The sequence below is a fragment of the Mesocricetus auratus genome, unplaced genomic scaffold (genome assembly GCF_017639785.1).
Source record: "Mesocricetus auratus isolate SY011 unplaced genomic scaffold, BCM_Maur_2.0 Super-Scaffold_100033, whole genome shotgun sequence".
NCBI classification, from domain to species: Eukaryota; Metazoa; Chordata; class Mammalia; order Rodentia; family Cricetidae; genus Mesocricetus; species Mesocricetus auratus.
The window spans coordinates 10,127,593-10,143,230 of NW_024429213.1; positions in this window are offsets into that span (position 1 = coordinate 10,127,593).

Sequence of the window (15,638 nt, forward strand, 5' to 3'; positions counted from 1 at the left end):
TATTCAGCAGGCAGAGGGAGGAAGATCTCTGATTAGAGGCCAGCTTGGTCGACACAGAAAGCTGCAGGCCAGCCAGGACTGCATAGTAAGAACCTGTCTCAAATAAACAAAGAAGGAAATCCTTTAGGACATGCCTCAAACAACCTACTTGCTGTAGCTAAGCCCTGTCACCTAAAGTTTCTAGGATCTCCCAAAGCAGTATCATCAGATGGTGACCAAATCATCAATACATGGGCCTTTGGGAAGGGCACCTCATATCCAAAGCATGCCAAAGCCTACCTCCCCTGAGGCCACCACGTGGAGAGGATGCTCAGGCTGCTTGGTTTTTCTCCTATAGAGGTGTCTGTCTGGCAGTCCTGGAGTCTACCTGAGCCAGAAGTAAGACAAGTGATTCATGAGTCCACCAATCAATCCCCAGTTGTAAGTACTCATAGACTTTGAGTATAGAGATGAGAAATCAAACTTCCTGGACCAGAGACTTACTGTTCTCCCTTGCTGTGTTCTGTCACAATTCCTGAATCACAGTATCTTGGAGCAGAAGAAAACAATGATTGATTTAAGTTCCTATTATTGAGGACAATTTGTTATGCAGTGATACTGCCTGTTACAGACTCCAGTGGCAGGGGTGCATGAGGCGTGAAGGAGACCCTTGTTCTTTTTTACTTCTATTCAACAGCATCTTAGGAATAGTCGTTTGACCACAGGCAGATTACTTAGCCTACCACCCCTGCTTTTAGTCACACTGTATATCAGGGCTGGGTATGAGTGCTGGAAATACAGACTGTAGAACTGGGCTAGGGGATAGAACCCTTTAGATCCTTAGAAAACATGCATATTCAGTGGTCTACCAGGCCCTGAATTCAAAGGGTGTTAAGGCTATACCCTTCATTTGCTTCTACTCTGAGACCATGCTTTACTGGAAGCTTGGAGGCCATTTATTAATTTGAGAATCTTATTTAGAAGGAACACAGATGGAAAACACTTCATATCTGATTGTAGTGAGTCCTAGCTCCTTTAAATTTGTCTAAATTCTTCTTGAAAATGAAGCAGTTCTTTCTTTAGCTCCTCTTAATTCTTCTGTACTTCATTGCTATTTGTCTGTTGTATAAATTGTTAGCGACTGTGGTGGTAGAAATTTTTGTCTGATTAAAACAGAAATGGAACAACATGCTCAATTTGCTCCTATCACATTAGTATATATCAAATGGCCAGATATAGTATGTATTAAATGGCAATATTTAGACTTGGTTTGACCATGTTCTCTAAAGGTTCATATGTTGAAGTGTTGGTCCCCAGGATGGTGGTGATAAAAGGTCTTATAACATTTAAGATGTGATACCCAGTGTGAGATAATTAGGTGGTTGAAGATGTGCCCCCCTTGCATGGGGTTCATTTAGTTCTCTCAAAATACTGGTTAGTTTTTATGAGAATGGGTCTAGCCACTTGGGATGGTTAGTCTTGACTGTTAACATGGCTGAATTGAGAATCACCTAGGAGACACACCTCTAGACATGTGTATGAGGGTGTTTCCAGAGAGGAGTAACCGAGGTGGGACTAGGGATGGCATCATTCTGTGGGTTGGGATTCCACACTGAACACAAAGGAGAAAGTGAGGTGACATTAGCATTTCTCTCTCTCTCTGCTTCCTGACTGTGGATGCAATGTGCCCAAATGCCTCTTGCTCCTCTGCCATGGCTAGGGCAGCACTTGTTGTCACACCTTACTTTCCATGAGTCTGTGTCTTCCTTACTTTTCTATTGCTGTGAAGAGATACTATAACACACTCCTCAGTTCCTCTGGTTCCCTGTGCCACTGTGTGGTCTCTTCTGCATGTGTTCCTGTCATGTTGATACCATGCACCAGGAAGCCCTCGGCAGATAGAAGTAGATGAGACCGATGATAGCTCCAAAACTGTGTGCTAAATCAATCTATTTGTGAGGCACACAGTGACAGTTCTTCATTTTTTTGTTTGTTTATTTTGTGTGTATGTAAACATACATGCTGTGGTATGTGTTGGGAGGGCAGAGAATAGCTTTCCAGAGTCAGTCTGCTCCTTTCATCTTGTTGAGCCAGGGTCTGTGATATTTCTGTTGTGCTATGTACTCTAGGCTACCTGGCCCTCCAGCTTCTGGAGAATGTGCCTTGTGTCTGCCTTCTACCTCCCTGCAGCAGTGTTTGGATTATAGATGCGTGTCCACACATCAGTTTGTTTGTTTGTTTGCATGGGTTCTGGAGATGGAACTCAACCTTGTATAGCTTGTGTAGCTTATGCCTTTTCCTCTAAGCCAGGTCCCCGGCTCAATCTCTGGTCTTTTGTTATAATGATACAGTGCCATTTTTAGTACTTTTTAAAAATCCACATCTGGAGAAGGTAGATAAGACCCACCAAGTCCTCAGGGTGATTTGGAGGATCCTGCATCTTACAGACTTCAGTATGCCCTCAATATGAGACTACAGCCTTACCCCCAGCTCTAGAAGCATTCATTCTTTCCACTTGGCTCCAGATTCTAGTCCTAGAACTGATCTCCCTGCTTCTTTGTTCCAGTTTGAATCTGAGTCCTAGTACAAATGGATGGCCCAGTCTAAGAGTGTCATTAGTAGGGAGACTGCTTATAGGTCCCAACCAACAACCTAGAGCACTTAAGGTTAAGTAGTGGAGGAAAGGGGAGGCTCCTCACTGAGCTTGGAGAAACTCAAACTCATTTGGCTTCTTCCATAAACCCCTGCTTTGATACATCTGGGCTGTTTAATGGGAAGTTCCTCATCAGGCTTTCTGGTTCAGAGGGGCCAGGTCAAAAACTTGGCCCAAGGGGACTCTGTTGGCCCCAAGTTGTTCCAAGTCTTCCTTGTTACTAACTTTCCCAGGGATATTCTGTCCTTTGTGAGTCTCTCCCCCTCCCAGATCCTCCTAGCCAAGAAGGAAAAGACACCAATTAACAGGTTCACACTCAGGTGTTGAGGAAGTGACAACAGTTAATCCCTTGCAAGGTCGTTGATCTGGAGAGAGGAGGGGTGTTCCTGATTTCACTCAAAAGAAAGACTATCTCTTAGAACAAGGCTACACTTTGGCTCCAGAGCAGGAGCCATTCACAGGCAAAGACATCCCTAAACTCTTCACAATAGTGGCCTCTTCAGCATGTTCTACACCACAATTCCGCGTGTTTGTATTCATGGAAGTTCCATGAGGATTTTGTTTGTGACTGTATTCTCAGAGGCATCAGCTGAATGAATGAATGAATGAATGAATCTCCTCCTCATGATCCTGACTCCTGTCTCTGGCAAGACCTACTCGGCACCTCCCCCTCCTCTTGACCTGCCTGGGATAGAGCTGAAAAGTGATTTTTCATACACGTCGCCCTCATTATAACATCATCCCTCAGAGCGCAGCTCTCTGACCACCCTGAAGACCTGTATTTAATGTGATGAAAGGTGGTTTAATGGAGTTGAGGAGAGCAAAGCAGAAAGTGGATAACATTGCAGAAAAGCAGAGCTGACGGTCCCTCCGAGGGCTCGGACCAAGGAAGAAAAGAAAAATGGTGGAGGGGGAGTTGGACACCTCCCTCAGAACAGCCTGGAGCAGGAAGACAGTTTGGTCAGCAGGGTAAGAAGGCCAAAAGGAGAGCCTGATAAGCAGAAGGGCCTCCCTACCTTCCTTCCTGCCTGCCTGCCTGCCTCCCTGCAGTAGATAACTAACTTACCATTTATTTACCTTGGAGCTGATTATGTACCGGGTTGAGGCAGGCGGGGAGATTTTATTGACATTTGGTCTCCCTTCACACATTTTTGCGACAGCCAGACATCAGGGACTGAGCTGCAGGATATTAAAGGATTTGGAAAAGTTATCAAGGAGTGGGACATATTTATCAAAGCCACAGTGATATTAGAAAGCTGGGCTGCTGCTACACCTGGGCCTGTTACTTGATTAAAAAAATAATAACGATTCATCCTCTGGCTGCCTTTTGCACCTGGGTGAATGCTGAGCTGCGTGCAGGACCACCCTTGGCCAGGGATTTGCACATAAAGACCCTCTTTGGGTCCAGCAGACAATCGAGGGTGACAGATCACACCCATGGCTGGTATGGATGCTTAAACTCTAGCCTGTGGCTGTGTAGTGTTGTGAGTCAAGACATGGTGTGTTCCTACCTCCTGATTCAGCTCAGTTCACATGGTCACCCTCAAATACACCTGGCAACGTTAAGATGATTTCAAAGAATTTTTGTATTATTTTTATTGTGTGTGTGACACACACATGCACATACACACACACACAGAGAGAGAGAGAGACAGAGACAGAGACAGAGACAGAGACAGAGACAGAGAGAGACCATGTGTGTGGAAATCAGAGGACAGTGTTGTGGAGTCACTTGTCTGTATCCACTGTAACAAGGGTTCTAAGGATCACACTCAAGTCCTCAGACTTGCATCATGAGTGCCTTTACCTGCAAAACCATCTGGCCAGCCCTGAGATAGTGATTCATTTATTTACTTTAAAGATATTGTCTTCTTATGTAGCCTGGGTTGGCCTCCTGCCATCCCACTGCCTCGGTCTCCAAAGTCCTGAGATTACAAATATAAACCATGCAACAAGTTCCTAAGCACTTGTCACTCCTGAAAAGAGGACCCATGGCTGGCTGAGTGACTCAAGGGATGAGGCACAAGGGGTCTCATGAAGGAGGCATTTCTGGTGAATAGCAATTATGTAATACGGAATGTCTCCATCTTGTAGCACCAGTGAGTATGAATATACCGCAAGTCACCTCTATTTAGCTTTCCCCCAAATTTTTCCACATGAATTATTCAGTGTATGACTGTTTCAATATGTCTGTCTTTTAAAAAATTGCTGGATGAACTTAAAGCAGAAAGAGGAAGTGCCTGCATTCCAAAAACAATCCCTACCTGCATATTTATCTGAAAAGGGAAGTCTCGAATGCTCTCAGTCAGGCAAAAACAGCAGCAGCAGCAAGAACTGACCAATGGCCGCAGGATCTGTGGGGTTAATCTGGGGTTTGTCATCTGATTCCAATCCATCAGGTCTGGTTATAAATCACTTATATGTCTGGGTGATAAAAACCAAATATAAATTTTCAAAAAATTTAACCTTGTATGGTATATAAAGAGAATACATAATATTCTTGGGCATAAATATGTCTCAAGACAAACTCATTGTGTAACTCAGAACGCATAATGGATGGCATCAAGATAGATTTTTTCCCCTGGCAATTAAAACCCAGGAATTCCACAATGAACTCTACTTTCTACAACCTGGAGACGGGGCCTCATCTCCAAGTCTCCAGCTTTTCTAGAATGACAGAGTCTGGTTGAGGGAGAAGAAATCTGGTAGAAGCTAGAAGATGAGAGACCTGGGAGTTCAGCAGGTATCTGGGGGAAACTTGGCCAAATGGTCTGATTTGGGCAACCTCCAATTTGCACATCTGGGAAAAGAGAAGGCTGGTTCAGAAACTAATGATGTCTTAAGGAAATTGTCTTTTTTTTGTCAACCTGACACAAGCTAGAATTATCTAGGGAGAGGAACTTCAATTGAGAAAAATGTGCCCATCAGATTGGCTTGTGGGCAGGTCTGTGGGGACATTTTTCATCATGGATGATTGATGTGAGAGGGCTCAGTTCACTGTGGGTGTGTTAGAAAGTCAACTGGGCAAGCTAGAAGGGGCAAGCTGGGAAGCAGCACTCCTCCATGGGTTCTGCTTCAGTTGCTGCTGTGAGCTCCTGCCTTAACTTCCCTTCATGACAGACAGCAGCTGCCAGCTGAAACAAGCCCTCCCCGCCACCATGGTGTTCATCAAAGGACTAGAAAGCCAGCTAAACAATGATTTTTAGGACTCTCCTTTTGTGACCTTGAAGTATGACAACAGCCATGAGACAGACCTAGAGGTCTTCAGCCCTTGCCACTCAGAGCATGATCTGTGACCCACTATCACCAGTGTTTCCGGAGAACTAGTGGAAGCTGAGCTGTCTTAGGCCCAATCAAGACCCTCTTTCAAATTGGAGTGCACTTTTGAGCTTGAGAAAACATTGCTGATGATTTCATGACCACAGAAGAACTGATGAAGAGGCCAGCTATGCGTTCAATTGTTAATTCCTTCCTGAATTTGGTCAACAAGTGTGTTTTGAGGTGCTCCTCTGCAAGGATCGTTGAGACATCCTCCACTCCCTGGAAGACACACCCTCACATACCCAGTCTGTTATGGGCGCTTGTTTCCTGGAGCACAAACACAAAGAGGAGTGAGCTGAGATCCTCAGGCTGTGCGGCTCAGTGTGAAGGCTGGTGTGGTGGTGAGCACACATCTCTCCGAGTTCATTAACTTCAGACCACAACAGCTATCTTCTTTGGAGAGATAGCTCCTCTGAGAGTCAAATAAGACAAACGGTAGACTGGGTCAGCACTACATCTCTACTTCGGCTAGTAGGTTCTAGAAAATGTCTCACTTCTTACACATTCTGTCTGGAAATATGAGGAGTGGGGAGAATTAATTTGTGTCGTGGGAGTTTGAACCTCTGGTCCACTGGGTCAATGAATGTAATTTTTGATCCTCCTCTCTGTCAGGTGAGTGTGGCCATAGGCTTTAATGTCATAAAACAATAGCAAAATCATAAACAGAGCACAGAGCAAGCGATCCCCATTGCCAGAGAGCAAGGAGTGAGGTACTGTCTGTGAGTGTGGGAAGGACGTCGGAAGCCAGCCTCTGGTGCCTTTTTATCCTGGCATGCTCTGTGCTCATGCAAAGCAACATCAAAAGGTGTCCCCTCATTAACCCTTTCTGTCTTCTGTGTCCTGGATTTAGAGTACTCACACTGATTCTTTTCAGAGGCCACGAGGAGACAGAAGCCACCCCTGTTCACAGAGAGCCCAGCTGCCACCTTCAAAGGCAGCTGTGGTTCTGCCCTTTGCAGGACATTCTGGGGCGCTGGGCTCAGCAGAAAGGAAAACACAAAGACTGGAGATCTTCAGGATCTCTCAGATGTTTACTTTCTCCCTCCTCCACACAATCCTCACGACAAGTTAACCCCCTCCTGTCTTCCTTACAATGTGGGGAGGACCCAGCTGCCATGTCTACCTGTGAAACCCATGCAGCTTACTTCACTTATCCTCCCATGATCTACCATCTTTCTAGATTCTTTCCAGCACATTCAACCAGTGGCATGAACACCAGGCTGGGGTGAAGCCTGGAATGGCTCTCACAAACTGTGTGTGCCATTTGCCAGATAATTCCAGTCAGATCCCAGGCCCTTGGGTCGCTCACAGCATTTCCTTCTCTCTGCATCTAGGAGATTCTGCTTTGGTGTTGTAGAATGAGGAAGTCTAGGCTTTCTGAGATCTACTACTCCCCATGCTGCAGAGAGGATGCCAAGACCTGGAAAGTTGAACAATTTTTGTGAAGTCACTAAGCATGACCGTGTCTATCATTTTAACCCCTGCAAGGCTCCATGTCCTTCTCAAGACCCTTCTAAGTAGCTCTAGTTTTGAATCTTAAAAAGTCCAAATGCCCCTGTTGAAGGCTTTGTCCTCAGCCAGTCTTGGTATTACTGGGAGGCAGGAGAACTTTTCGGAGGTGGGGCCTGTCAGAGGAGAGTTATGTCACTGAGGATATGCCCTTGAAGGGAATACTGGGAATCCCATCCTCTCTTCTTCCTCTCTTTACTTCTTGATAGTTATGATGTGAGCAAATCTTCTGTGTCATTCTCTCCTGCCATGTTTCCACAGGCACGGAAACATCAGGGCCAGCTCATCTCGTACCGATGCCTCTGAAGTCATGAGCTAAAAGAAACCTTCTGTCCTTTTGATTGGCTCAGGACTTTGTGGTAACGCCACAAAACTGACTAGCACATGAGTATTGCTATAGAAAGACATTAGACAAACAGGAAACAAAAGGAGGAAACTTGGCTGGCCAGGGAGCTCACATGAACCCTTTTTAGAGTATGCACACTGCTTGTGGTCAGCTCCCATAGGCGCACATGCCCAGGGTCCTGATGTTGATGTTCTCAGAAGGGAGACTGTAGACTCTGCTGAAATCATGGCCATGCTCAGGGCACAGCTGGGAACTAGGATGTGACTATAAAATCCTGTCACTTGCCTTTACTGTTATGTCTACATTGCATCAGGACAAGGGCCCCTAAACCTCGAACTTCTGAGGCTGTCTGTGTGAAAGACACACAAGTGCATGGCGCACCTTTAAGTACACAATGCCAGCATAGAGTCTCCAAGGACAGGAACACCACAGCTACCACATTGTGGCTTACTCTCTTCCCAACAAGCCAGACAAGTGTAATTTGTATAGGGAAAGTTGTTTTCCACCAGTTTTGCAGGTCACGGCCACAAAATGTCAGTGTCTCCAGTGGTCACTAACAAAAACATATGGTATGCAGGACTTCAGCTGTCTCTAGAATTTTCAGAGACTGACCACTTTGTATATGATTTCCATGCTGGCATTTGTACTAGTTGCCCATTGCATAGATGTGACAAAATACTAAACAGAAGCAAGTTAAACTGGGATTTATTTGGCTTATATTTCCAGAGGGTTCAGGCTATTGTGTGAGGAGAACAGGGAGCAGTTCACATCATGGCAGACAGAAATCAGAGAGAGAATGGTAGTTCTCTGCTGCCTTTTTACTTTTCATCCTTTTATTCCACCCAAGGACCCCAGCTCGCTGATGCTGCCACCTCCATTCAGGAGAGTCCATTTTCCCTAGTCAACCCTGCCTGGAAATGTCCTGGTGAATATAGCCAGAGCTGTGCTTTTAACCTCATAGATTATTGCTCTCAATACTGTCAAGTCAGCCATAGAGAGTCACCATCATAGGGTTCCTTCAACGAAGCTGTTTCCTGTCACACAGCTATTGTCACCTTCAAGAGGTTGTTTAAATCTCTGTACTCCAGTTTTCTCATCTGGAAACAACCAGCAATCATTCCTACTTCTAGGCATCCTGTGAGTAGGGTAGGGGTTGTAGTAAGGTACGGTTGCAATAAATAATGCAAGCTGTGCCCAATTCAGGAAAGGGTCATAGGGAAAGTTGGCTCTTTCCCACTTCCTCCTCATAAGTCAAGAATATTTAAACAGGTATGTTCCTAGGGGTGGTGTTTTATCCTGTCTATCTGTTCGTCCATCCATCCATCCATCCATCCACCTGTCTTGTCAAGATCCCACTTTGTAGCACAAGCTGGTCCTTGGAGCTTGGAGTTGTGGTCTTTCTCCTTAGCCTCCCAAGTACTGAGGTCACAAGAATGGATTACCATGTTCAGTTTAGGATTCTCCATCATGTTATCCCAATACTAGTTACTGATTTGGGGGAAGGTCACTGTATCTGTGTTTAGATTCATTCATTCGTTTGTTTGTTCATTCATGTAATAAACAAACAGGTAACCACTAAATATTTATTGCCTACTGAAGGGTCAGGTACTGTTTTAAATGCCAAGGAAAGCTGAAAGGAACAAAACAGACTAAATTTGCATCTGCATGGAGTTTATAAATGGATCCACTGAATTATGAAACAACCAAGATATGACTCTCAATAGAAAGGAGACAGTCTTTGTAGAGTCCAAAAGAAAATTTGTTAGAATATGTCAGTTTCAATATATCTAAGAAGGTACCAAAACCCATTCAATTCTCTACACTATGCTTCATGTTTGCAAGATATATTTGTTAGGTATAGTTTTCATGCTAAATGACAGAAAACCAACTAAAGCTACCATGGAATTTATGATTCATGTAACTTAAAAAATTGAACAGAAATGCTGGCTGCAGGCAAAGGCTGATCCAGTGGTACAAATCATGCTACCAAAGACCGAGTTTCTTTTCATTTTCCCTTTCATGATGGTACTGCTCCCACTTGTTCCAGGTTCCCCAATGATAACAAAAGTCATCCCAGCACTACATCTTAGCATCTTCATAACAGAGGCATTTTCAGAATGCTTTTTAAAAATTATTTCTAAAAGAAAAAGTATATCCCAGGCTGGCCTGGAACTCACTATGTACATAAGGCTGGCCTTGAACTCACAGAGATCCACTTGCGTCTTCCTCCTGAGTTCTGGCATTAAAAGCATGTGCTACGTCACCTGGCCTTTACAATATTTTTAGTATCACCTGTTATATCTCAGTGATGATGTCAATGAAAGACAAATGTCATGTTTTCACTTTTATGTTGAATTTAGACTTTAAAAACTCTATGACATGAAAGTAGATGGGAGATGGGAGTCCAGTTAATGGGAGGGTGGTGGGGAAAAGAGTAACGGGGTGAATATTAGCAAATGCATGATACATACATGTAAAGATGTCATAATATGGATAGTTATTGTTTATGTCCATTAAAAATGTGAATGGACATCAAATAGGCAATGACTGGGCAGAGAGACCCTTGAGGATACCTGGTAGTTTGACCAGGGTGGCAGTGGTTCTAAATCTCTCCTTTCATTCATACTTCTTACTGTTCTCTGACTCCCCCCATGAACACACAGAGACAAAGAAAAGGCACAGCTCTTGGAACTGGTTGTCCTGAGTCCCCTTTCTGTGTTCAATATGGGTATGAAAACTTAACAGGCTATCAATATTCCAGTTTCTGAGGCATAGTTTCAGGGAGTTAAAGTACATGATCACCATGGTAGGGAGCATGGTAGCAGGTAGGCGGCCTGGTGCTGGAGCAGTAGCTGAGAGCTTATATCGTGAAACACAACCATAAGGCAGAAAGAAACTGGGAATAGTGTGTCTTTTGAAATCTCAATGTTCTCCCCTGTGTCACACCTTCTCCAACAAGATCACACCTCCTGATCCTTCCCAAACAGTTCCACCAACAGAGGACCACATATTCAAACACAAGAGCCTAGGGGAGTCATTCTCATTCAAAGCATCACACACTGCCATCAAAATTCTATCCGGGGAGATGGGAGGGGATCACAAGTCTCCACCTTTCCCTGTAGATGTATAGACAGTTACCAGTAGCTAAGGGGCAAAGCTTATAAGGCTCTACTCCTTCTTAAGTATGTATAGGCAGCTAATGAATGCTGGAGGAAAAAGAGAAATTTTCTTCAGTGGGGTAGCCAGTGGTAATATGCCCATGCTTCTATAAATAACTCCTCACCCATGTTTTTATAAGCAACACTAATCAAATCAATAGGGTCAGAAATACATGAAATTAGAAGGGGACACAGTTAGGTAAGGTAGGAGATCATCAGAGACAGATGGGACAAGAGAGACAACACAGGGTGATATGGTCAAACATTATGTACTTATATGAAATGTCACCATGAAACCTGTTATTATGCATAATTAATATATGCTAATAAACTTTATAAAAGGAATCTACAGAGACAATGCTGTTCCAGAGTCCTCATCCTGGGGTACCTGAAGCAGCTATGCATCCCATTTCCCCAGTCCAGAGCTGAGAGAAATGCTCATACGGAAAGTAGACTTTTGCTCATCTTCAATGGCAGAGACTCGTTTCCACGGTGACAAGTTTGCAGGAGAAAGACACCTTTGAAAAAATAGGCAATAGGCATTAGGTATCACTGTGAATCTATGTCTAGGCCTAAGAAGAGACCATGGGACCAGGGGATGACAGAGCAGTAGTTAGGGACTGGTCCTATGGGTTCCCATGAAGCTGGAAGCTGCTGAACCATCTTTGGAACAACAGGATGAATATGAGGGTATCCTTGGAGGACTGTGTAGGTGCTTTCAGCTCTCTGTTTATTGATGCTGGTGACCTTTCTCACACAACCCACTCCATCACTGCTCTGCCAGTCCTTGTCTAGAAATGTATATTCCTATTTTAGCTCATATGGAAGCCCATTTGCAAATGGAACCATAAATTGGAAATTGTTTGAATGTCAAACACTTCAAGTGACATGGGTCACATTCGAAATCTCAGTAAGACCAGGCACCTGCAGCCACTCTATTGGATGGGTAGATCAGGGGCATATTCATGGTTACAGAAAGTTCTGTAGAGCATGACCTGTGGAAATAAGTCAGTCAGCAAAGTTCTTGCTATACAAACATGCACCCATATAAAATGCCAGGGGTGTCTGAGCAGGATTCTAATCCCAGCACTAGAGAGGTGGAGATAGAAGGATTTCTGGAGCTACCTGGTCAACCAATGTTATGTACTCGGTGAGGTTCAAGTTCTAGTGCGAGACCACGTCTCAAAACAAGGTGATAGTATCCAAAGAATGGCACCCAACGTTAACCACATATGCATGCACAAGTGTATACAGGCACTTGTATATACATGTACACTCCTCCCACAGATGAAAACTTCATAAGAAAGGACTGAGTTGGAAGAGGGGTTGTAATTTAGCACAAGTTGGTGGCCCTTGCAGCAGAGTGTCCCCAGCTATGAGGCATGTAGCCTGGTGCAGGGATCTCTGGGAGCTCTGCCTGATGCCTGCACTCCCTTTCCCTCATCACCATGGACCAGCTCTGCTATGGCTTGAATATGGGTAGTACTCCCTAGGTGTAAGAGCTTTGTCCTGGGGGTTGTGGTATCGGGAGGGACTGTGAACCTGAGGTGGAGCCTCGTGGGAGGTCCTTAGGTTGGTGGAGTGTGCATTCACAGGCCTGGATAGACCCCAGACTCTTCCTTGATCCTTGATTTCTGGATTGTGTTGTACATTCACTCCAACACTCACGCCTGCCGTGATGTACCACCCTTGACAGAGGCCCAAACTCATGGGACTGTCCAATCATGATCTTGAATCCCTCAAACTGTGAGCCCAAAGCAACCTTTATTCATTCCATAAGAAGCCCGTGTCAGGTGTTATTACAGTAACACACAGCTGGCTAATAGATAACTAAATGTCACCTCCTCCAGGACACCTGCTACACAAGTACGTTCATATTATATACTCTGAATTGTACATAGTCACAAGTCCTGCAGCCTGTCCCATAAGACAGCCAGGTCTTTTTTGATGGTAGTGACTATATCTCAAGTCAACTGGGCATCCTCAAAGCTTAGCACAAACCTGGCAGGTAATGGAGGTACATTAAATGCCCAAGGAACTCTGAGGCTCAGAGTCCACTCTCTAATGCTGTGCTTGTGTGTCTTTGTCTGGGTAATTTGGCGTAGCTGAGCTCCAGTGGTATCACAGTTGAAAGTTGAGTGAGTGGCTACACCGGTAAAGCTATTGTGACTGGCAATTCAGACTGTGCAGGCAACACACTGAAACTTCTCCAGTGTGATGTCATAATAAAAAGTAGACAGAGCCCGAGTACATGTATGCTTCCATACCTCAAAAGCTGTGTGACCCTCTATAATATACCTAAGAGCTCTGGGCTTCACTCCCGTCTGTAATGAGGAAATGTAGGCAGTTACTGAGCCTGGTGATCCTGGGGCAGCCCTGGGCAGGGTTTGGAACTGGAACTCCCCCAGTATGAGGCAGCCTGACTCTGCAAGTCTCCAGATTCAATGCACCTGGTGATGGTGGCAAGCATAATTCATCCCCACTCCCAGCTAATGGCTGGTGACATTTTTGAAGACGGCTGCCTGGCTATGGTTTTGCCAGCAGCAGAGGGATTTTGAAAAGCCAGGTAGACACCAGGATCCAAGGCAATACAAGATAGAGTGGCATTCAGCCCCTGAGAGGGACAGAAAGCTACATGAGAGAGATGTGAGTGCTTCACGGTCCCCTGAGGTGGTTGGAGGGGCTCATGTGTCCTAGCTGTTGGGACATGTTATAAGATGGTGTGCCAATTTGCCATGGATGGAGGTGTTTCGCAGGAACTTGGGCTTTAAAATTCCCCAGGCCTGGAATCAATATTCTATGCTCGTGTTAGAATTCAGTTTGTGTGGAGAGGGAGGACGCAGCTCTCAGAATTCTTGGGTGAAATACACCACATATCTCAGGGATTAAGGGGATTTCCGTGCTTATAAATCGTACCCAGTGATGGCTGGATCTTGAGCATGGGCTGGGGGGGGGCGGTGAGGGAGGCTGGAGGGAAACAGAGAAGAGCAGTTCCTGTCCCCAGACCTTTTCCCTCAGGTCAGCAGGCCACACTGAGTAAAGGACCTGTGTCTGTTGGATGCAACGTGGAAAGCTGGCCAGGACGACTTGAGGTGGCTGAGACAATGCTTGACAGAGCGGACGAGGCCAGAGCCACAAACAGCTGGGGCTCTTCCTGACACCAACATTAGCTACTGCATTGTAAAAAAGTGGGGGTGGGGTGGACTACGCTGCAGAATAGATCCTCCCTATGGCTTGCTACTTGAACGCTTGCTTGTTTCTTTCTGTTTCATGGAAAATTTGGCAGAATGGCTTAGAATGTACCAGGTACTTCTGCGCTGGCCCCCTACCCCCAGACCACAACTCCTTCCTCAGAGCTCCTCCTCCTCCTTCTTCCACACTCCTTTCATTAAGGACAGAAACCTGCCACAAGTCCTTGGAAACTAGTAGGATGGGCTAGCCATGTTGGCAGGCCTGCCTGTCTGCCTGCATTCCTTCCTTCCTTCCTTCCTTCCTTCCTTCCTTCCTTCCTTCTTCCCTCCCTCTCTCCCTCCCTTCTTTCTTTCCTTCCTTGAGACAGGTCTCATTTAACCCAGAATGGCTTCAACCTCACTATGTAGCCAAGGATGACTTTGAACTTCTAATCCCCTTACTTCCCAGGTGCTGGGGTTCTAGACCGCCACACCTGTCTCATATCTTGATAGGGAGGATGAACACAGGGACTCTTGCATGCTAGGTAAGCATTATACCAACTCAAGCACATCTCCATCCCTTAAATGCATTTTTTTTCTTGGCTTTCCTGTTCCCTGATGGTTGGCAGGCGAAGCCGCAACTGCAGGCTGCTATTGGATGTGACTGAGGATTCTTCACAGGCAGGGCAGGAGGCTGCAGGAGATGCTGACTGGGGTCTTCCAACCTCCGCTAACCTGGATGTGAACTGTGCTAGCCTGGTTCAAAGGAGTGCCGGCTCCCTGGCTGGCTGGCTCAGCTTCCAGCGCCCGCAGGCCACAGGCTAATGAAAAGCAGATCCTTGCTCGCCAGGCCTGCCTGCCCCTCCTTGGCAGCATAGATAAAAACCTAATGGCATGTCATAGCCTGATGGCAAACTCACCACGAAAACAAAATTATCAGGGCAGCGCTGAGGCAGCGGACCGTATCTGCTTTTGTACTATAAAATAACATAACCGGATGACCCCTCATTTGCTGAAGGGGTGACTGGCTGCAAAGAACCAGGCCTGGCGCCAAATCCCAGCCAGCACACTCCGATCACTCTTTTCTTCCCTCTCCCCTCAAGTACCTGGGTCTAGGAGACAAGCCTTTGATGACACCGTATTTCTCACTACTCTAATTGCAGGTTTTTAATGAAGAGGGTCTCCGACGGCTTCCTGTGTACACATATTCATGAGCACACAGACTTCCTCTTCTACAACGAACTCCCAAAATTTCCAGACCCTCTCCATCACAGAAGAAAGCCAGAAAGTCTCCCCTGTGGCACCACTGGGCTCCCTCAGCCACTCACAAAACTACATTTAATTGCATCCGAGACATGTTTTGAAACAATGTCGGAAGCTGAGGAACAGTGATAGCTGCTTGAGCGACACCTCTGTCAAGTGGACCTAATCACCCCAGAAGACTTTCTGAAATGACAATTGGTGGTTTCTCAGGCTTCGCTCCCCCCTCTACTTCCTGTAAG